This window comes from Bombina bombina, chromosome 5 (genome assembly GCF_027579735.1).
Source record: "Bombina bombina isolate aBomBom1 chromosome 5, aBomBom1.pri, whole genome shotgun sequence".
In the NCBI taxonomy this organism is placed as follows: domain Eukaryota; kingdom Metazoa; phylum Chordata; class Amphibia; order Anura; family Bombinatoridae; genus Bombina; species Bombina bombina.
Window position 1 is genome coordinate 1,054,072,832 of NC_069503.1, and position 23,660 is coordinate 1,054,096,491.

Genomic DNA, 23,660 nt, shown 5'->3' on the forward strand with positions numbered 1-23,660 from the left:
ATTATCTAATTTGCTGCAATCTTTAGATATCCTTTATTAAAGAAATAGCAATGCACATTGGTGAGCCAATCACATGAGGCATCTATGTGCAGCCACCAATCAGAAGCTACTGACCCTATCTAGATATGCTTTTCAGGAAAGAATAGCAAGAGAATGAAGCAAATTAGACAATAGAAGTACATTATAAAGTTGTTTAAAATGGTATTCTCTATCTGAATCTTGAAAGAAAAAAATTGGGTTTAACCCCTTAATGACCGGACCATTTTTCAGTTTTCTTACCCTTAATGACAATGGCTATTTTTACATTTCTGCAGTGTTAGTGTTTAGCTGTAATTTTCCTCTTACTCATTTACTGTACCCACACATATTATATACCGTTTTTCTCGCCATTAAATGGACTTTCTAAAGATACCATTTTTTTCATCATATCTTATAATTTAATATAAAAAATATATAAAATATGAGGAAAAAATGGAAAAAAACACACTTTTTCTAACTTTGACCTCCAAAATCTGTTACACATCTACAATCACCAAAAAACACCCATGCTAAATAGTTTCTAAATTTTGTCCTGAGTTTAGAAATACCCAATGGTTACATGTTGTTTGCTTTTTTTGCAAGTTATAGGGCAATAAGTACAAGTAGAACTTTGCTATTTCCAAACCACTTTTTTTCAAAATTAGCGCTAGTTACATTGGAACACTGATATCTGTCCGGAATCCCTGAATATCCATTGACATGTATATATTTTTTTTTAGTAGACATCCCAAAGTATTGATCTAGGCCCATTTTGGTATATTTCATGCCACCATTTCACTGCCAAATGCGAGCAAATAAAAAAAATTGTTCACTTTTTCACAAATTTTGTCACAAACTTTAGGTTTCTCACTGAAATTATTTACAAACAGTTTGTGCAATTATGGCACAAATGGTTGTAAATGCTTCTCTGGGATCTCCTTTGTTCAGAAATAGCAGACATATATGGCTTTGGCGTTGCTTTTTGGCAATTAGGAGGCCGCTAAATGCTGCTGCGCACCACACTTGTATTATGCCCAGCAGTGAAGGGGTTAATTAGGTAGCTTGTAGAGAGCTTGCAGGGTTAATTTTAGCTTTAGTGTAGAGATTAGCCTCCCACCTGACACATCCCACCCCCTGATCCCTCCCAGACAGCTCTCTTCCCTCCCCCACCCCACAATTGTCCCCGCCATCTTAAGTACTGGCAGAAAGTCTGCCAGTACTAAAATAAAAGGTGTTTTTTTTTTTGTTTTTTTGTTTTTTTATTATTCAGCTGTGATGGACCCCTGCCTTAACCCCCAACCTCCCTGATCCCCCCCAAACACCTCTCTAACCCTCCCCACCTACCTATTTGCCACCATCTTGGGTACTGGCAGCTGTCTGCCAGTACCCAGTTTCCCCCAAAAAATAAAGTGTGTGTTTTTTTTATTTTTAGTTGTTTTTTTTCATTTTTTCTGTAGTGTAGCTGCCCCCCCCAGTACCCCCACCCCCCTAACCCTACCAGATCCTATTATTATTATTTTTTTTAAAAAGTTTGCTGCCCCCCCTCCCTCTTAACAAAATTCATTGGTGGCAGTGTTTGCTGCGCGTGCGCACGCACGCACACACGCACGTGCGCACACGCCCCCCCCTCCGCACGCTCCCGGAATACGGCGTGCACAATGCACTTGTAGGAACCGGATGCCGGGTAGCGATGGGCCGCCCACCCTCCTCCCTTGTAAGCTCCCACCCACCAACGAACGGCCCCATCGCTACCGGTGCAGAGAGGGCCACAGAGTGGCTCTCTCTGCATCGGATGCTTTTTAAAGGGTATTGCAGGATGCCTCAATATCGAGGCATCACTGCAATACCCTGAGAGCTGCTGGAAGCGATTGCGATCGCTTCCAGCACTCTCTTAGACAACTGACGTACCAGGTACGTCCATTGTCACTAACTGCTAGTTTTTGCAGAACGTACCTGGTACGTCAGTTGTCATTAAGGGGTTAATGTCCCTTTAAAGCTTGACCGATAGCTGACATTAGTTTTTCAGGTCGCCCCCTTAGAAGTCTGTTATGTGATGGAATTAGCACTATCTGACATGTTAGAGACTCGTAGACGTTTGCTCAAGCACTAGAATATTACTTTGTATGGGTAATATGAGCGCAACCATAAAAGTGATATTGATTTAACTTAAGTGGTGTTTGCCCACAATCTAGGCCTTTATGAGGGACTTCAGCTTTGATTTAAATGTCCCTTTAATACTGATGCCGATTTTCATACAATTTGCTGTGATTTTATTTATTCTACTACATATTCCTAACAAATCTCAACCACTCAAAACACAAAGAGGAAAATCTGGCAAATGGATATTAATTTCAAATGCAAGTTTAATTTTCAGCATTCTTGGTACCTGCAGCTTCTTCAATTAGTCCCAACAGCATTTTATAAATCGAAATTATACTTGTAAAGGCAAAGCATAAATTAATTATAAGCATAACAAGGCAAATGCACATATATACTGTAGAAGGTGTTTGGAGCAGTTCCAAATGTTCATTACACCCAGGGGTGTCCAAACTTTGCTCTCCAGAGGTTTTGGAACTACATTTCCCATGATGCTCAGCTAGATAAAATGCTGGCTGAGCATCATCGGAAATGTAGTTCCAAAACCTCTGGAGAGCAAAGTTTGGACACCCTGCATTAAAAAATATGGAAATAATCTTCATTAATATTACACACTCATTTTGTTTAAATGTATGTACAGAAAATATGTTCATAATAAGATAGCAACTGTATGCAGAGTGATCGCAATGTATTCACTGTGCAGGCGTAGCTCCTCCCCAGCCGTCATGCTTAGCTTAGCAAATTAGTTTAGAACTGCTACTAGATTCACAGTCAGTCACTAGTCTAGTAGTATTCTGAATTTCTAGTATTCTATTCTATATAGAACTTGAAGATAGTTAATTTATACTAGTAATATATTATATTAGTTCAGTAAGTTTGTGGGCAGATATTTTAATGATTTTTGCTGCAGGCCTGCAGTTTTTTATATAGAGTAACAGTGAGTTGTGTCTTGAACTACTAGTATTTAAAAAAAAACAAAAACTTTTTTTTTCAACTTGTAATTTAAACAACAGATACAGTCTGAGTCTGAGATTGCTTTTTAGATAGAGTAACTTGAGTTGAGTCTAAGTTGAACTTGAATTAGTGTTAAAAAAAAAACATATTTATTTTTCTACTTGTAAATTAATTTAAACAACAGATACAGGGCGCGATCGATAAACGGCGTAGTTTGCGGCGCAAGCGAGGGAACCCGCGTCGCCCGCAGTTTCAGCTCGCATTTCAAGCTATCCAATATACGGCGCCGTCAGATGCTAACGTGCCGTAAGTCGGATAAACCAGCGATGTCCAGAAATCTGCGCAAGTACAAATTTCTGGCGTCGCCAGTGATTTGCGCCACGTTAAAAACTGCCGGCGCCTACAAAACCTGACTAAAGTCTAAATCACCCGCACTAACACGCCTCCCTAACATAGCCCGACACGTCTAACCCTCTATCCGCTATCCCCCCTCACTATCCTAACCATAAAATATGTATTAACCCCTAAACCGCCGCTCCTGGAGCCCGCCGCTACCTAATAAAGTTATTAACCCCTAACCCGCCGCCAGCTATATTAAATCTATAACCCCCTAAAGTGAGCCCCTAACACCGCCGCCATCTACCTTACCTACCCCCTAGAGTGAGCACCTACCCCGCCGCTATCTATTTTAAAATTATTAACCCCTAATCTAATCCCCCTACCCCGCCGCCATCTATATTAAATTATTTAACCCCTAAAATACTAAACTATCCCTACCACTAAACCTAAGTCTAATCCTACAAATAGCCCTGAAAAGGGCTTTTTGCGTGGCATTGCCCCAAAGTAACAGCTCTTTTGCCAGCCCTTAAAAGGGCTTTTTGCGGGGCATGCCCCAAAGAATTCAGCTCTTTTGCCAGCCAATTCAAGTTCAATCTGATTGGCTGATTGGTTCAGCCAATCGGATTGAACTTGAATCTGATTGGCTGATTCAATCAGCCAATCAGATTTTTCTACCTTAATTCCGATTGGCTGATAGAATCCTATCAGCCAATCGGAATTCGACGGACGCCATCTTGGATGACGTCATTTAAAGGTACCTCATTTGTCGTTCAGTCGTCGGCCAGGATGGATGCTCCGCGTCGGAGGAGCGACGAATGAAGATTGAAGATGCCGTTTGATGGAAGATGCTGCCGGATGGAAGAAGACTTTGCTGCCGCTTGGATAAAGACATCGCCCGGATCGGATGAGGAGTTCAGCCCGGTGTGGTGAAGACAAGGTAGGGAGATCTTCAGGGGGGTAGTGTTAGGTTTATTTAAGGGGGGTTTGGGTTAGATTAGGGGTATGTGGGTGGTGGGTTGTAATGTTGGGGGGTGGTATTGTGTGTTTTTTTTCACGCAAAAGAGCAGTTTTCTTTGGGGCATGCCCCCACAAAAGGCCCTTTTAAGGGCTGGTAAGGTAAAAGAGCTTTGAACTTTTTTTAATTTAGAATAGGGTAGGGAATTTTTTTTATTTTGGAGGCTTTATTATTTTATTAGGGGGCTTAGAATAGGTGTAATTAGCTTAAAAATCTTGTAATCTTTTTTTATTTTTTGTAATTTAGTGTTTGTTTTTTTTTGTAATTTAGTTTAGTTTATTTAATTGTATTTTTAGATAGATATTTGTAGTTTATTTAATTTATTGATAGTGTAGGTGTATTTGTAACTTAGGTTAGGATTTATTTTACAGGTAATTGGGTAATTATTTTAACTAGGTAGCTATTAAATAGTTCATAACTATTTAATAGCTATTATACCTAGTTAAAATAATTAACAATTTACCTGTAAAATAAATATAAACCCTAACATAGCTACAATGTAATTATTAATTATATTGTAGCTATCTTAGGGTTTATTTTATAGGTAAGTATTTAGATTTAAATAGGAATATTTTAGTTTATAATATAAATTAGATTTATTTAATAAGAATTTAGTTAGGGGTGTTAGGGTTAGATAGAGTTAATATAGTTAATATAAATACTATAGTAACTATATTAACTATATAAACCCTAATATAATTAGGGTTAATATAGTTAATATATATAATGTAATAACTATATTAACTATAATATACTCAGGGTTAATATAGATAATATATCTGGCGGCGGGGTAGGTAGATTAAATTAGGGGTTAATAATTTTAATATAGATGGCGGCGGTGTAAGGGGCTTACATTAGGGGTTAATACCATTAATATAGGTGGCGGCGGTGTAGGGAGGGCATGTTATAGGGCAAAAGAGCTGTTAACTTTGGGGCAAAGCCCCGCAAAAGGCCCTTTTAAGGGCTGGTAATAGAGCTTATTACTTTATGGATATTAGATTAGGGGTTAATAATATTAATATAGCTGGCGGCGGTGTAAGGGGTCAGATTAGGGGATAGATCAGGTAGATGGTGGCGGTTTTAGGGGCTCACATTAGGGTATAGATCAGTTAGATGGTGGCGGTTTTAGGGGCTCACATTAGGGGATAGATCAGTTAGATGGTGGCGGTTTTAGGGGCTCACAGTAGGGGATAGATCAGTTAGATGGTGGCGGTTTTAGGGGCTCACAGTAGGGGGTTAGTTTATGTAGATGGCGGCGGTTTAGGGGTTAACTACTTTATTAGGGATTGAAGCGGGGGATCGCGGTTGACAGGTAGATAGACATTGCGCATGCGTTAGGTTTTATTTAGCAGATCGCGGTTGACAGCTAGATAGACATTGCGCATGCGTTAGGTGTTAGGTTTATTTAGCAGCTAGTTTAGGGAGTTACGGGGCTCCAATAGTCAGCGTAAGGCTTCTTACGGCTGCTTTTTGTGGCGAGGTGAAAATGGAGTAAGATTTCTCCATTTTCGCCTCGTAAGTCCTTACGCTGTATATTGGATACCAAACTGCGCTGGTTTGGTATACCTGCCTATGGCCCAAAAAACTACGGGCGACGGCAGAAATATACGCGCGTAACTTCTAGGTTACGCCGTATATGTGATACCAAACCCGCGCAAATATTGGCGTCGCCGACTTTTGCGGGCGACGATTTTTATCCGATCGACCCCACAGTCTTAGTCTGAGATTGCTTTTTAAATAGAGTAACTTGAGTTGAGTCTTGAACTTGAACTAGTGTTTAAAAAAAAACATATTTATTTTTCTACTTGTAATTTAAACAACAGATACAGTCTGAGTCTGAGATTGCTTTTTATATAGAGTAACTTGAGACTGAGTTGAGTCTTGAACTTGAACTAGTGTTAAAAAAAAATAATAATCTATTTTTAGGTGGCCAGCAACAAAGTTGCAGGACAACCTATTGTTATTGTTCGGATTATTATTATTATTATTAGGTGGCCAGCAACAAAGTTGCAGGACAACCTATTGTTATTGTTCGGATTATGCTGGTACAGCCTATTGCTGTGCTACATCTCATGCAAAATTGAACTCATAGGTCACATGCTCTGGCAGCCATAATGCTTTTTGCGCCAAATTTCGACAACCGCTTACAAATCTTTAGCTCTGGAACTGCTTATGTTACAACTTTGAAACTCGCTGTGCTTAGTGCTACTATGACCTAAAATTGCTATTGCTCAAAAGAAGTGCCTTGGTCACATGATGTGGCAGCCATCTTGCATTTTGCGAAAATATTCAAACATCTTCTTCTCTTAAACCGCTTAGTGCAATGACGCGCAATTTTGCACATATGCTCCTTGCAAGGTCCTCTACCAAGTTTGTTCAAACTGCGATTTTTCCATAATCAACATGGCTTCTGTGAGACATTAACCTTTTTATCGCCATTTAATTGCGTAATTTTGCACTTTATACATTAGTTTTACAATATTTAACAATATTACAGTGTAATAGACACATGATTACACATAGTCATAACCCTTAAAGACAATATTGCAGTTAAAATTCGCATTGCGCAATCGCCTTCGTGAAATAAAACATTTGCAAATTTTCATAAAACTTCTGCAAATTGTAGAGGTCTATAGTGAGCATTAGTATGTGCAATTTGAAAGCCATATATTGCATAGCTTGGCGGCCATTTTGTTTCATATGCGCCATTTTTAAAAAATATAAAAATCTTCTTCTCCGAAACCGCTTATGGGACAGACTTGAATTTTTTTTTATAGAGTTATCTTATGACTAACATTCAGATTTGTTCAAGAGAAGTTGATATGTCATGTGGTTTGGCAGCCATTTTGAATTGTTCAAAATTGCTTAACGATATATTTAAATGAATAATAAAACAAAAACCGTTTTACAAAAATGCTTTATTTTTGCCATGTTTATTGACATCTATAGTGAGCACTATTGTGCGTAATATGGAGGATGTATATCTTACGATCGGGCAGCCATCTTGGTTTACGCAAAAATTTCGAAAGTCTATTTTCTCTGAAACCGCTTATGTAAGAACTGTGAAATTTGCTGTACAGTCTTATATTGTGACCTAGATTCATAATTGCTCTCTAGGAGAGAATCAGTCACATGATGCAGCAGCAATATCGGTTTTATGTTTATCGTAATTATTTGTAATTCAATACTTCCTCTTTTGAGTAAATTGCTCACAAACACACAAATTACTTAAGCTAAACTCTTGAAATCAGGTATGCTGGTACAGCCTATTGCAATGCTACAGCTCATGCAATATTGAACTCATAGGTCATAAGGTTACGCAGCCATATTGTTTTTTGCGACAAATTTCGAGAACTGCTAAATAATCTTTAGCTCTGGAACTGCTTATGTTGCAACTTTGAAACTTGCTGTGCTTAGTGATGCTATGACCTAGATTTTCCATTGCTCAACAGAAGTGACTTGGTCACATGATGTAGCAACCATCTTGCATTTTGCGTAAATCTTTAAACATCTTCTTCTCTTAAACCGCTTAGTGCAATAAAGCGCAATTTTGCACGTATGCTCCTTGCAAGGTCCTCTACCAAGATTGTTAAAATTGTGATTTTTCCATAATCAACATGGCTGCTGTGAGACATTAACCTTTTTATCGCCATTTAATTGCGTAATTTTGCACTTTATACATTAGTTTTACAATATTTAACAATATTACAGTGTAATAGACACATGATTACACATAGTCATAACCCTTAAAGACAATATTGCAGTTAAAATTCGCATTGCGCAGTTGCCTTCGTGAAATAAAATATTTGCAAATTTTCATGAAACTTCTGCAAATTGTAGAGGTCTATAGTGAGCATTAGTATGTGCAATTTGAAAGCCATACATTGCATAGCTTGGCGGCCATTTTGTTTCGTATGCGCCATTTTTAAAAACTATAAAAATCTTCTTCTCTGAAACCGCTTATGGGACAGACTTGAAATTGTGTTTATAGAGTTATCTTATGACTAACATTCAGATTTGTTCAAGAGAAGTTGATACGTCATGTGGTTTGGCAGCCATTTTGAATTGTTCAAAATTGCTTAACGATATATTTAAATTCATAATAAAACAAAAACCGTTTTACAAAAATGCTTTATTTTTGCCATATTTGACATCTATAGTGAGCACTATTGTGCATAATATAGAGGCTGTATATCTTACGATCGGGCAGCCATCTTGGTTTACGCGAAAATTTGGAAAGTCTACTTTCTCTGCAACCGCTTATGTAAGAACTGTGAAATTTGCTGTACAGTCTTATATTGTGACCTAGAGTCACAGTTGTTCATGTTGAAGGAATTAGTCACAAGCTGTGGCAGCCATATTGGTTTACGCAAAAAATTTTAAACTGTGTTTTCTGTCCAACCGCTTATGTTAAAACTTTGAAATTTGCTGTATAATCATATATTGTCACCTACAGTTACATTTGTTCATGTTGAAAGTATAGGTCATATGGTGTGGCAGCCATTTTAAAAAACGCAAACATTTTGAAAATGTGTTTTTTTTCCAAATGCTTATGTTAGAACTGTAAACAGTTGTTATATAGCTTTATTTTGTGACATAACTACTTATATGGCATTGCAAAAATAATGCGCTGGCCACCTCTATTGCTGCTTGCAGCTATATTTATTATTATTATTATTATTATTATTATTATTATTTTTATTCCGCCAAGCTTTGTATTCAATTGCCCATAACTGCTTAACTGTTTTTGCAAAGCTCTTAAAATCAGGTATGCTGGTACAGCCTATTGCTGTGCTACATCTCATGCAAAATTGAACTCATAGGTCACATGCTCTGGCAGCCATATTGCTTTTTGCGACAAATTTCAACAAACGCTTAAAAATCTTTAGCTCTGGAACTGCTTATGTTACAACTTTGAAACTCGCTGTGCTTAGTGCTACTATGACCTGAAATTGCTATTGCTCAAGAGAAGGGCCTTGGTCACATGATGTGGCAGCCATCTTGCATTTTGCAAAAATATTCAAACATCTTCTTCTCCTAAACCGCTTAGTGCAATGACGCGCAATTTTGCACATATGCTCCTTGCAAGGTCCTCTACCAAGTTTGTTCAAACTGCGATTTTTCCATAATCAACATGGCTGCTGTGAGACATTAACCTTTTTATCGCCATTTAATTGCGTAATTTTCCACTTTATACATTAGTTTAACAATATTTAACAATATTACAGTGTAATAGACACATGATTACACATAGTCATAACCCTTAAAGACAATATTGCAGTTAAAATTCGCATTGCGCAATCGCCTTCGTGAAATAAAACATTTGCAAATTTTCATGAAACTTCTGCAAATTGTAGAGGTCTATAGTGAGCATTAGTATGTGCAATTTGAAAGCCATACATTGCATAGCTTGGCGGCCATTTTGTTTCGTATGTGTCATTTTTAAAAACTATAAAAATCTTCTTCTCCGAAACCGCTTATGGGACAGACTTGAAATTTTGTTTATAGAGTTATCTTATGACTAACATTCAGATTTGTTCAAGAGAAGTTGATACGTCATGTGGTTTGGCAGCCATTTTGAATTGTTCAAAATTGCTTAACGATATATTTAAATTAATAATAAAACAAAAACCGTTTTACAAAAATGCTTTATTTTTGCCATGTTTATTGACATCTATGGTGAGCACTATTGTGCGTAATATGGAGGCTGTATATCTTACGATCGGGCAGCCATCTTGGTTTACGCGAAAATTTCGAAAGTCTATTTTCTCTACAACCGCTTATGTAAGAACTGTGAAATTTGCTGTACAGTCTTATATTGTTACCTAGATTCATAATTGCTCATTAGGAGAGAATCAGTCACATGATGCGGCAGCAATATCGGTTTTATATTTATCGTAATTATTTGTAATTCAATACTTCCTCTTGTGAGTCAACTGCTCATAAAACACAAATTACTTATGCTAAACTCTTGAAATCAGGTATGCTGATACAACCTATTGCTCTGCTACATCTCATGCAATATTGAACTCATAGGTCATAAGGTTACGCAGCCATTTTGTTTTTTGCAACAAATTTCGAGAACTGCTTAAAAATCTTTAGCTCTGGAACTGCTTATGTTGCAACTTTGAAACTTGCTGTGCTTAGTGATGCTATGACCTAGATTTTCCATTGCTCCACAGAAGTGACTTGGTCACATGATGTAGCAACCATCTTGCATTTTGCGAAAATCTTTAAACATCTTCTTCTCTTAAACCGCTTAGTGCAATAAAGCGCAATTTTGCACATATGCTCCTTGCAAGGTCCTCTACCAAGATTGTTAAACTTGCGATTTTTCCATAATCAACATGGCTGCTGTGAGACATTAACCTTTCTATCGCCATTTAATTGCGTAATTTTGCACTTTATACATTAGTTTTACAATATTTAACAATATTACAGTGTAATAGACACATGATTACACATAGTCATAACCCTTAAAGACAATATTGCAGTTAAAATTCGCATTGCGCAGTTGCCTTCGTGAAATAAAACATTTGCAAATTTTCATGAAACTTCTGCAAATTGTAGAGGTCTATAGTGAGCATTAGTATGTGCAATTTGAAAGCCATACATTGCATAGCTTGGCGGCCATTTTGTTTCGTATGCGCCATTTTTAAAAACTATAAAAATCTTCTTCTCCGAAACCGCTTATGGGACAGACTTGAAATTTTGTTTATAGAGTTATCTTATGACTAACATTCAGATTTGTTCAAGAGAAGTTGATTCGTCATGTGGTTTGACAGCCATTTTGAATTGTTCAAAATTGCTTAACGATATATTTAAATTCATAATAAAACAAAAACCGTTTTACAAAAATGCTTTATTTTTGCCATGTTTATTGACATCTATAGTGAGCACTATTGTGCATAATATAGAGGCTGTATATCTTACGATCGGGCAGCCATCTTGGTTTATGCGAAAATTTCGAAAGTCTATTTTCTCTGCAACCGCTTATGTAAGAACTGTGAAATTTGCTGTACAGTCTTATATTGTGACCTAGAGTCACAGTTGTTCATGTTGAAGGAATTAGTCACAAGCTGTGGCAGCCATATTGGTTTATGCAAAAAATTTGAAACTGTGTTTTCTTTCCAACCGCTTATGTTAAAACTGTGAAATTTGCTGTATAACCATATATTGTCACCAAGAGTTAAATTTGTTCATGTCGAAAGTATAGGTCATATGGTGTGGCAGCCATTTTAAAAAACGCAAACATTTCGAAAATGTGTTTTTTTTTCCAAATGCTTATGTTAGAACTGTAAACAGTTGTTATGTAGCTTTATTTTGTGACATAACTACTTATATGGCATTGCAAAAATAATGTGCTGGCCACCTCTATTGCTGCTTGCAGCTATATTTCTACTTGTAATTTAAACAACAGATACAGTCTGAGTCTGAGATTGCTTTTTATATAGAGTAACTTGAGACTGAGTTGAGTCTTGAACTTGAACTAGTGTTAAAAAAAAATAAAAAAAAATTCTATTTGTAATTTAAACAACAGATACAGTCTGAGTCTGAGATTGCTTTTTATATAGAGTAACTTGAGACTGAGTTGAGTCTTGAACTTGAACTAGTGTTAAAAAAAAACATTTTTATTTTTCTACTTGTAATTTAAACAACAGATACAGTCAGAGTCTAAGATTGCTTTTTATATAGAGTAACTTGAGTTGAGTCTTGAACTTGAACTAGTGTTTAAAAAAAATCATTTTTATTTTTCTACTTGTAATTTAAACAACAGATACAGGGGGGTAGTTATCAACGTGTCAACTTTCCTGCCTTCGTCGGCCCAATACGCCCGCCTAAGCTCGCCTCACATCGCCGCCGCGGACCTGAAAAATTTGCCTAAGTTATCAAGTAAAGCTGTCAAAAAGCCGCGGGGCGATGAGCAGCGGACTGTGAGAGTTATCACTCATCCGATCTCGCTGCTCTTCGGCTGTTTGACAGCTTTCTTGCTAGCCTGTCACTAAGCACTCACACTAAACTGCACTGTTCTACCCCCTATACCGGCGCCCCCCGCAACTAAATAAAGTTACTAACCCCTAAACCGCTGCTCCTAGACCCTGCCGCAACTCTGATAAATGTATTAACCCCTAAACCGCCGCTCCTAGACCCTGCCGCAACTCTGATAAATGTATTAACCCCTAAACCGCTGCTCCTAGACCCTGCCGCAACTCTGATAAATGTATTAACCCCTAAACTGCCACTCCCGGACACCGCTGCCACCTACATTATACCTATTAACCCCTATCCTGCCCCCCCTACACCGTCGCCACCTATAATAAATTTATTAACCCCTATCATGCCCCCCACTACACCGTCGCCACCTATAATACATTTATTAACCCCTATCCTGCCCCCCACTACACCGCCGCCACTGTAATAAAATTATTAACCCCTAAACCTAAGTCTAACACTAACCCTAACACCCCCCTAACTTAAATATTAATTACATAAATCTAAATAATATTTCTATTATTAACTAAGTTAATCCTATTTAAAACTAAATACTTACCTATAAAATAAACCCTAATATAGCTACAATATAAATAATAATTATATTGTAGCTATCTTAGGATTTCTTTTTATTTTACAGGTAACTTTGTATTTATTTTAACTAGGTACAATAGCTATTAAATAGTTATTAACTATTTAATAGATTACCTATCTAAAATAAAGAGAAATGTACCTGTAAACTAAAAACTAACCAAAGTTACAATTACACCTAACACTACACTATACTTTAATAAATTATTCCTATTTAAAACTAAATACTTACCTGTAAAATAAACCCTAAGATAGCTACAATATAATTAATAATTACATTGTAGCTATCTTAGGATTTATATTTATTTTATAGGTAACTTTGTATTTATTTTAGCTAGTTAGAATAGTTATTAAATAGTTATTAACTATTTAATAACTACCTAGCTAAAAGAAATACAAAATTACCTGTAAAATAAATCCTAACCTAAGTTACAATTAAACCTAACACTACACTATCATTAAATTAATTAAATAAATTAACTACAAATAACTACAATTAAATACAATTACATAAACTAACTAAAGTTCAAAAAATAAAAAAAGCTAAGTTACAAAAAATAAAAAAAATAAGTTACAAACATTTAAAAAAATATTACAATTTTAAGCTACTTACACCTAATCTAAGCCCCCTAATAAAATAACAAACACCTCCAAAGTAAAAAAAATGCCCTACCCTATTCTACATTAAAAAAGTTCAAAGCTCTTTTACCTTACCAGCCCTTAAAAGGGCCTTTTGTGGGGGCATGCCCCAAAGAGTTCAGCTCTTTTGCCTGTAAAAGAAATATACAACCCCCCCAACATTAAAACCCACCACCCACATACCCCTAATCTAACCCAAACCCCACTTAAAATAACCTAACACTAATCCCCTGAAGATCATCCTACCTTGAGTCGTCTTCACTCAGCCGAGCCACCGATGGAACTGAAGAGGACATCCGGACTGGCAGAAGTGATCATCCAAGGGGCGCTGAAGAAATCTTCCATCCGATGAAGTGATCCTCCAAGCGGCGCTGAAGAAATCTTCCATCCGGGGGATGTCATCTTCCAAGAGGCGCTGAAGAAGTCTTCTATCCGGGCGAGGTCATCTTCGAAGCCGGGTCTTGAATCTTCATCCCGCCGACGCGGAACGTCCTTCTTTCCCGACGGACTACCGACAAATGAAGGCTCCTTTAAGGGACGTCATCCAAGATGGCGTCCCTTCAATTCCGATTGGCTGATAGGATTCTATCAGCCAATCGGAATTAAGGTAGGAAAAATCTGATTGGCTGATTGAATCAGCCAATCAGATTCAAGTTCAATCCGATTGCCTGATCCGGTCAGCCAATCAGATTGAGCTTGCATTCTATTGGCTGATCGGAACAGCCAATAGAATGCGAGCTCAATCTGATTGGCTGACTGGATCAGCCAATCGGATTGAACTTGAATCTGATTGGCTGATTCAATCAGCCAATCAGATTTTTCCTACCTTAATTCCGATTGGCTGATAGAATTTTTTGTAATATAGCTTTTTTTATTTTTTGTACTTTAGTTTTGGGGGTGTTTGTTATTTTATTAGGGGGCTTAGATTAGGTGTAAGTAGCTTAAAATTGTTGTAATATTTTTTTAAATGTTTGTAACTCATTTTTTTTATTTTTTGTAACTTAGCTTTTTTTATTTTTTGTACTTTAGTTAGTTTATGTAATTGTATTTAATTGTAGTTATTTGTAGTTAATTTATTTAATTAATTTAATGATAGTGTAGTGTTAGGTTTAATTGTAACTTAGGTTAGGATTTATTTTACAGGTAATTTTGTATTTCTTTTAGCTAGGTAGTTATTAAATAGTTAATAACTATTTAATAACTATTCTAACTAGCTAAAATAAATACAAAGATAGCTACAATGTAATTATTAATTATATTGTAGCTATCTTACGGCTAGATTTAGAGTTTTATCGGTAACGACCCGCGTAGCTAACGCTGGCTTTTTTCTGGCCGCACCTTTATAATAACTCTGGTATTGAGAGTCCAAAGAATGGCTGCGTTAGGCTCCAAAAAAGGAGCGTAGAGCATATTTAACACAACTTCAACTCTCGATACCAGAGTTGCTTACGGACGCGGCCAGCCTCAAAAACGTGCTCGTGCACGATTCCCCCATAGAAAACAATGGGGCTGTTTGAGCTGAAAAAAAACCTAACACCTGCAAAAAAGCCGCGTTCAGCTCCTAACGCAGCCCCATTGTTTGCTATGGGGAAACACTTCCTACGTCTGCACCTAACACTCTAACATGTACCCTGAGTCTAAACACCCCTAACCTTACACTTATTAACCCCTATTCTGCCGCCCCCGCTATTGCTGACCCCTGCATATTATTATTAACCCCTAATCTGCCGCTCCGTAAACCGCCGCTACTTACATTATCCCTATGTACCCCTAATCTGCTGTCCCTAACACCGCCGACCCCTATATTATATTTATTAACCCCTAATCTGCCACCCACAACGTCGCCTCCACCTGCCTACACTTATTAACCCCTAATCTGCCGACCGGACCGCACCGGTATTATAATAAAGTTATTAACCCCTAATCCGCCTCACTAACCCTATAATAAATAGTATTAACCCCTAATCTGCCCTCCCTAACATCGCAGACACCTAACTTCAAACATTAACCCCTAATCTGCCGACTGGAGCTCACCGCTATTCTAATAAATGTATTAACCCCTAAAGCTAAGTCTAACCCTAACACTAACACCCCCCTAACTTAAATATAATTTAAATCTAACGAAATTAATTAACTCTTATTAAATAAATTATTCCTATTTAAAGCTAAATACTTACCTGTAAAATAAATCCTAATATAGCTACAATATAAATTATAATTATATTATAGCTATTTTAGGATTAATATTTATTTTACAGGTAACTTTGTATTTATTTTAACCAGGTACAATAGCTATTAAATAGTTAATAACTATTTAATAGCTAAAATAGTTAAAATAATTACAAAATTACCTGTAAAATAAATCCTAACCTAAGTTACAATTAAACCTAACACTACACTATCAATAAATTAATTAAATACAATACCTACAATTACCTACAATTAAACCTAACACTACACTATCAATAAATTAATTAAATACAATACCTACAAATAACTACAATGAAATAAACTAACTAAAGTACAAAAAATAAAAAAGAACTAAGTTACAAAAAATAAAAAAATACTTACAAACATAAGAAAAATATTACAACAATTTTAAACTAATTACACCTACTCTAAGCCCCCTAATAAAATAACAAAGCCCCCCAAAATAAAAAATGCCCTATCCTATTCTAAATTACTAAAGTTCAAAGCTCTTTTACCTTACCAGCTCTGAACAGGGCCCTTTGCGGGGCATGCCCCAAGAAATTCAGCTCTTTTTCCTGTAAAAAAACACATACAATACCCCCCCCCCCAACATTACAACCCACCACCCACATACCCCTAATCTAACCCAAACCCCCCTTAAATAAACCTAACACTAAGCCCCTGAAGATCTTCCTACCTTGTCTTCACCTCACCGGGTATCACACCGATCCGTCCTGGCTCCGATATCTTCATCTAAGCCCAAGCGGGGGCTAGACATCCATCATCCGACGGCTGAAGAAGTCCAGAAGAGGCTCCAAAGTCTTCATCCTATCCGGGAAGAAGAGTAGATCCGGACCGGCAACCATCTTCTTCCAAGCGGCATCTTCTATCTTCATCCGATGAGGACCGGCTCCATCTTGAAGACCTCCACCGCGGACCCATCTTCTTCCGACGACGACTTCCCGACGAATGACGGTTCCTTTAAGGGACGTCATCCAAGATGGCGTCCCTCGAATTCCGATTGGCTGATAGGATTCTATCAGCCAATCGGAATTAAGGTAGGAAAATTCTGATTGGCTGATGGAATCAGCCAATCAGAATCAAGTTCAATCCGATTGGCTGATTCAATCAGTCAATCAGATTGAGCTCGCATTCTATTGGCTGTTCCGATCAGCCAATAGAATGCAAGCTCAATCTGATTGGCTGATCGGATCAGCCAATCGGATTGAACTTGATTCTGATTGGCTGATTCCATCAGCCAATCAGAATTTTCCTACCTTAATTCCGATTGGCTGATAGAATCCTATCAGCCAATCGGAATTTGAGGGACGCGATCTTGGATGACGTCCCTTAAAGGAACCGTCATTCGTCGGGAAGTCGTCGTCGGAAGAAGATGGGTCCGCGGTGGAGGTCTTCAAGATGGAGCCGGTCCTCATCGGATGAAGATAGAAGATGCCGCTTGGAAGAAGATGGTTGCCGGTCCGGATCTACTCTTCTTCCCGGATAGGACTTTGGAGCCTCTTCTGGACTTCTTCAGCAGTCGGATGATGGATGTCTAGCCCCCGCTTGGGCTTAGATGAAGATTTCGGAGCCTGGAACGATCGGTCATACCTGGCATGGTGAAGACAAGGTAGGAAGATCTTCAGGGGCTTAGTGTTAGGTTTATTTAAGGGGGGTTTGGGTTAGATTAGGGTTATGTGGGTGGTGGGTTGTAATGTTGGGGGGGGGGTATTGTATGTTTTTTTTTACTGGCAAAAGAGCTGAATTCTTTGGGGCATGCCCCGCAAAGGGCCCTGTTCAGGGCTGGTAAGGTAAAAGAGCTTTGAACTTTAGTAATTTAGAATAGGGTAGGGCATTTTTTTATTTTGGGGGTCTTTGTTATTTTATTAGGGGGCTTAGAGTAGGTGTAATTAGTTTAACATTGTTGTAATATTTTTCTGATGTTTGTAAATATTTTTTTATTTTTTGTAACTTAGTTCTTTTTTATTTTTTGTACTTTAGTTAGTTTATTTCATTGTATTTATTTGTAGATATTGTATTTAATTAATTTATTGATAGTGTAGTGTTAGGTTTAATTGTAGGTAATTGTAGGTATTTTATTTAATTAATTTATTGATAGTGTAGTGTTAGGTTTAATTGTAACTTAGGTTAGGATTTATTTTACAGGTAATTTTGTAATTATTTTAACTATTTTAGCTATTAAATAGCTATTAACTATTTAATAGCTATTGTACCTGGTTAAAATAATTACAAAGTTACCTGTAAAATAAATATTAATCCTAAAATAGCTATAATATAATTATAATTTATATTGTAGCTATATTAGGATTTATTTTACAGGTAAGTATTTAGCTTTAAATAGGAATAATTTATTTAATAAGAGTTAATTTATTTCGTTAGATTTAAATTAAATTTAACTTAGGGGGGTGTTAGTGTTAGGGTTAGACTTAGCTTTAGGGGTTAATCCATTTATTAGAATAGCGGCGAGATTCGGTCGGCAGATTAGGGGTTAATAATTGAAGTTAGGTGTCGGCGATGTTAGGGAGGGCAGATTAGGGGTTAATACTATTTATTATAGGGTTATTGAGGCGGGATTGAGGCGGATTAGGGGTTAATAACTTTATTATAGTAGCAGTGAGATCCGCTCAGCAGATTAGGGGTTAATAAGTGTAGGTAGCTGGCGGCGACGTTGAGGGGGGCAGGTTAGGGGTTAATAAATATAATATAGGGGTCGGCGGTGTTACGGGCAGCAGATTAGGGGTACATAAGGATAACGTAGGTGGCGGTCGGCAGATTAGGGGTTAAAAAAATGTAATCGAGTGGCGGCGATGTGTGGGGACCTCGGTTTAGGGGTACATAGGTAGTTTATGGGTGTTAGTGTACTTTAGAGCACAGTAGTTAAGAGCTTTATGAACCGGCGTTAGCCCAGAAAGCTCTTAACTACTGACTTTTTTCTGCGGCTGGAGTTTTGTCGTTAGATTTCTAGCGCTCACTTCAGACACGACTCTAAATACCAGAGTTAGGAAGATCCCATTGAAAAGATAGGATATGCAATTGACGTAAGGGGATCTGCGGTATGGAAAAGTCGCGGCTGAAAAGTGAGCGTTAGACCCTTTCCTGACTGACTCCAAATACCGGCGGTAGCCTAAAACCAGCGTTAGGAGCCTCTAACGCTGGTTTTCACGGCTACCGCCAAACTCAAAATCTAGGCCTTAGGGTTTATTTTACAGGTAAGTATTTAGTTTTAAATAGGAATAATTTATTAAAGTATTGTGTAGTGTTAGGTGTAATTGTAACTTCGGCTAGTTTTTAGTTTACAGGTACATTTCTCTTTATTTTAGCTAGGTAAGCTATTAAATAGTTAATAACTATTTAATAGCTATTGTACCTAGTTAAAATAAATTGAAAGGGTTGTATTTTTCTTTTACAGGCAAAAGAGCTGAACTCTTTGGGGCATGCCCCCACAAAAGGCCCTTTTAAGGGCTGGTAAGGTAAAAGAGCTTTGAACTTTTTTAATGTAGAATAGGGTAGGGCATTTTTTTTATTTTGGGGGTGTTTGTTATTTTATTAGGGGGCTTAGATTAGGTGTAAGTAGCTTAAAATTGTTGTAATATTTTTTTAAATGTTTGTAACTTATTTTTTTTATTTTTTGTAACTTAGCTTTTTTTATTTTTTGTACTTTAGTTAGTTTATGTATTTGTATTTAATTGTAGTTATTTGTAGTTAATTTATTTAATAAATTTAATGATAGTGTAGTGTTAGGTTTAATTGTAACTTAGGTTAGGATTTATTTTACAGGTAATTTTGTATTTCTTTTAGCTAGGTAGTTATTAAATAGTTAATAACTATTTAATAACTATTCTAACTAGCTAAAATAAATACAATGTTAACTGTAAAATAAATATAAATTCTAAGATAGCTACAATGTAATTATTAATTATATTGTAGCTATCTTAGGGTTTATTTTACAGGTAAGTATTTAGTTTTAAATAGGAATAATTTATTAAAGTATAGTGTAGTGTTAGGTGTAATTGTAACTTCGGTTAGTTTTTAGTTTACAGGTACATTTCTCTTTATTTTAGCTAGGTAAGCTATTAAATAGTTAATAACTATTTAATAGCTATTGTACCTAGTTAAAATAAATTGAAAGGTACCTGTAAAATAAAAATAAATCCTAAGATGGCTACAATATAATTATTATTTATATTGTAGCTATATTAGGGTTTATTTTAAAGGTAAGTATTTAGTTTTAAATAGGATTAATTTAGTTCATAATAGAAATATGATTTAGATTTATTTAATTAATATTTAAGTTAGGGGGGTGTTAGGGTTAGTGTTAGACTTAGGTTTAGGGGTTAATAAATTTATTACAGTGGTGGCGGTGTAGTGGGGGGCAGGATAGGGGTTAATGAATGTATTATAGGTGGCGACGGTGTAGGGGGGGCAGATTAGGGGTTAATAAATTTAATATAGGTTGCGGAAGGGTCAGGGAGCGGCAGTTTAGGGGTTAAACTATTTATTTATTTGCGGCGAGGTGCGGGATCGGCAGGATAGGGGTTAATATCTTTATTATAGGGGGGGCAGGATAAGGGGTTACTAGGTATCATGTAGGTGGCGGTGGGCTCTGGGAGCGTCGGTTTAGGGGTTAATATGTATAGAGTAGATTGCGGTGGGCTCCGTGAGCGGCGGTTTAGGGGGTAATACATTTATTTAGTTGCTGCGGTGTAGGGGGGGCAGATTAGGGGTGTTTAGACTCGGGGTACGTGTTAGGGTGTTAGGTGCAGACATCTCCCATAGAAATCAATGGGATATCTGGCAGCAGCGAACTTGTACTTTCGCTATGGTCAGACTCCCATTGATTCCTATGGGATCCGCCGCCTCCAGGGTGGGCCGTAAAAGTGCAGAGCGTACCTGCTAGTTTTTTGATAACTAGCAAAAGTAGTCAGATTGTGCCGCACTTGTGTGCGGAACATCTGGAGTGACGTAAGAATCGATCTGTGTCAGACTGAGTCCGGCGGATCGAAGTTTACGTCACAAAATTCTACTTTTGCCGGTCTCTAGCCTTTGATAACTAAGGCGAATCAGCCTCGCCACAAATACGCTACGGAATTCCAGCGTATTTGAGGTTGACGGCTTGATAACTACCCCCCACAGTCTGAGTCTGAGATTGCTTTTTATATAGAGTAACTTGAGACTGAGTTGAGTCTTGAACTTGAACTAGTGTTAAAAAAAAAAAAACATTTTTAGTTTTCTACTTGTAATTTAAACAACAGATGCAGTCAGAGTCTAAGATTTCTTTTTATATAGAGTAACTTGAGTCTTGAACTTGAACTAGTGTTTAAAAAAAATCATTTTTATTTTTCTACTTGTAATTTAAACAACAGATACAGTCTGAGTCTGAGATTGCTTTTTATATAGAGTAACTTGAGTTGAGTCTTGAACTTGAACTAGTGTTAAAAAAAAATAAAAAAATATTTTTCTACTTGTAATTTAAACAACAGACACAGTCTGAGCCTGAGATTAGCAAATTTAGCAGTATACTGGACTTTTAGGGAGTTCTGTAACAATTTAGTTCAACTTCTAGTTGATATTTTCTAATAGTTGCAGAGCAGCAGAGCTACCTACCTACAAGTTATATATTAGATAACCGTCAAACTATTAAACTATTACTTCAAGTTGAGTTGTATATTTTCTAACAGCTGCAGAGCTACCTACCTACAAGTTATATATTAGGTAACAACCGCCAAACTATTAAACTATTACTTCAAGTTGAGTTGTATATTTTCTAACAGCTGCAGAGCTAACTACCTGCTACCTACAAGTTATATATTACATAAAAACCGCCAAAATATTAAACTATTACTTCAAGTTGAGTTGTATATTTTCTAACAGATGCAGAGCTACCTACCTGCTACCTACAAGTTATATATTACATAACAACCGCCAAAATATTAAACTATTACTTCAAGTTGAGTTGTATATTTTCTAACAGCTGCAGAGCTACCTACCTGCTACCTACAAGTTATATATTACATAACAAACCCAAAAATATTAAACTATTACTTCAAGTTGAGTTGTATATTTTCTAACAGCTGCAGAGCTACCTACCTACAAGTTATATATTAGATAAGAGAAAAGGACTGTTCTTTGTGTGTAAACTATCAGTTAAGATGGCACTTAGTAAAATGAATGTGTATGAGCTAAAGCAATTACATTTTTCAACGTTGCCCATTGAAAGAAAAATGGAAATTAAAATGCTCAGGCCAACACCTATGCTTAACCTTACCCAGGTGACAAAATGTAAAACTACAGATTACAAAAGAGAATTCAAACCCGAGGTATATGATAAATATCCATGGATTTGTGGTTGTGAATTATCTAACAGTCTCTTTTGTTTTTATTGTCTCCTGTTTGCAAAACAAAGTGGGGATTCAAGCTGGGTGAGTTATGGGGTCGCCGATTTATCACATTTAAGTCAAAAAACCAATAAACATAATTGCTCCCAATCACATTTAAACTCCACATTAGAGTTTAATTTGCTAGGAAGGGTTGATATTCGGCAACAACTTGACAGTGCATATCGTTTGAATATTAAAAGACATAATGAGCAAGTAACCAAAAATCGCTATGTTCTTTCCAAAATAATTAATTGTATTTTATTTTGCGGCGCATTTGAGCTTGCACTTCAAGGACATGACGAACGCGATGATTCATTAAATCCAGGCATTTTCAGAGGTCTTATAAACTTCTCAGCAGAGCTTGATGCATCTCTAAAAGAACATCTCGCTAGTGCCACTGTTTTTAAAGGAACGTCAAAAGAAATTCAAAACGATTTATTAGACTGTATACTTACTGTTTGCCAGAACCAAATAAAGAAGGAAATCTCAAATGCAAGTTTTGTAGCAGTGATAGCAGATGAAACTACTGATGTTTCATCTGCCTTCCAATTGGTTGTTGTTTTTAGATACATTATAGGTAACGGACAACCGGTTGAGAGATTCTGGGAATTCACTAATCCAGCTGGACATGATGCAGAATCTTTAGCTACGTGTATTCAAGCTACTTTGGAAAAAGTTATAGACAACCCAGAGAAACTGATATCGCAGAGTTACGAAGGTACAAGCGTGATGAGTGGTAAGCATGCAGGTGTTCAGGCTATAATTAAACGTACCTACAAGAATGCACATTTTGTGCATTGCTATGCACATCAGCTCAATTTAATTGTCAGCCAAGCAAGCAGTCAAAATCAACAAGTTCGAGTATTTTTTTCAAATCTAAGTGACATTACTAACTTTTTTAGTAACTCGCCACAAAGGATAGCTATTCTAGATGAAACTGTTAGAAGAAGGATACCTCATGGTTCCGCCACCAGGTGGAATTTCAAGAGTCGAACCGTCAATACAGTTTTTGAAAACAGGGAACAGTTAATTGAATGCATGGAAAAAATAGAGTCAACATCGAAAAAAGAAATAGCTATAAATCAAAACTCGGTATTCGTGTTTTGGCTTACAGTTTTTCACAATATTATGCCACATGTAGATGTGTTATACAACCAACTTCAGAAAACACAAACAGATGTGGCACTTATTCGAAAACATATTAACACTTTCCAGCAGACAATGGAAAACGAAAGGAATAGAATGGACACAGTGACCATGATGATATCAGAAACAGAGGAAACATCTAGGAAAAGGAAGAGAGAAAATATTCACTTTGCTCAGACTGTGGCAGCTAAAGAGATATGCGATGTTATCACAAATCAAGTAAAAGATAGATTTTCTTTTATAACTCACTACTCGGCTGTTTCTCTCCTCCAAGTGGAAAA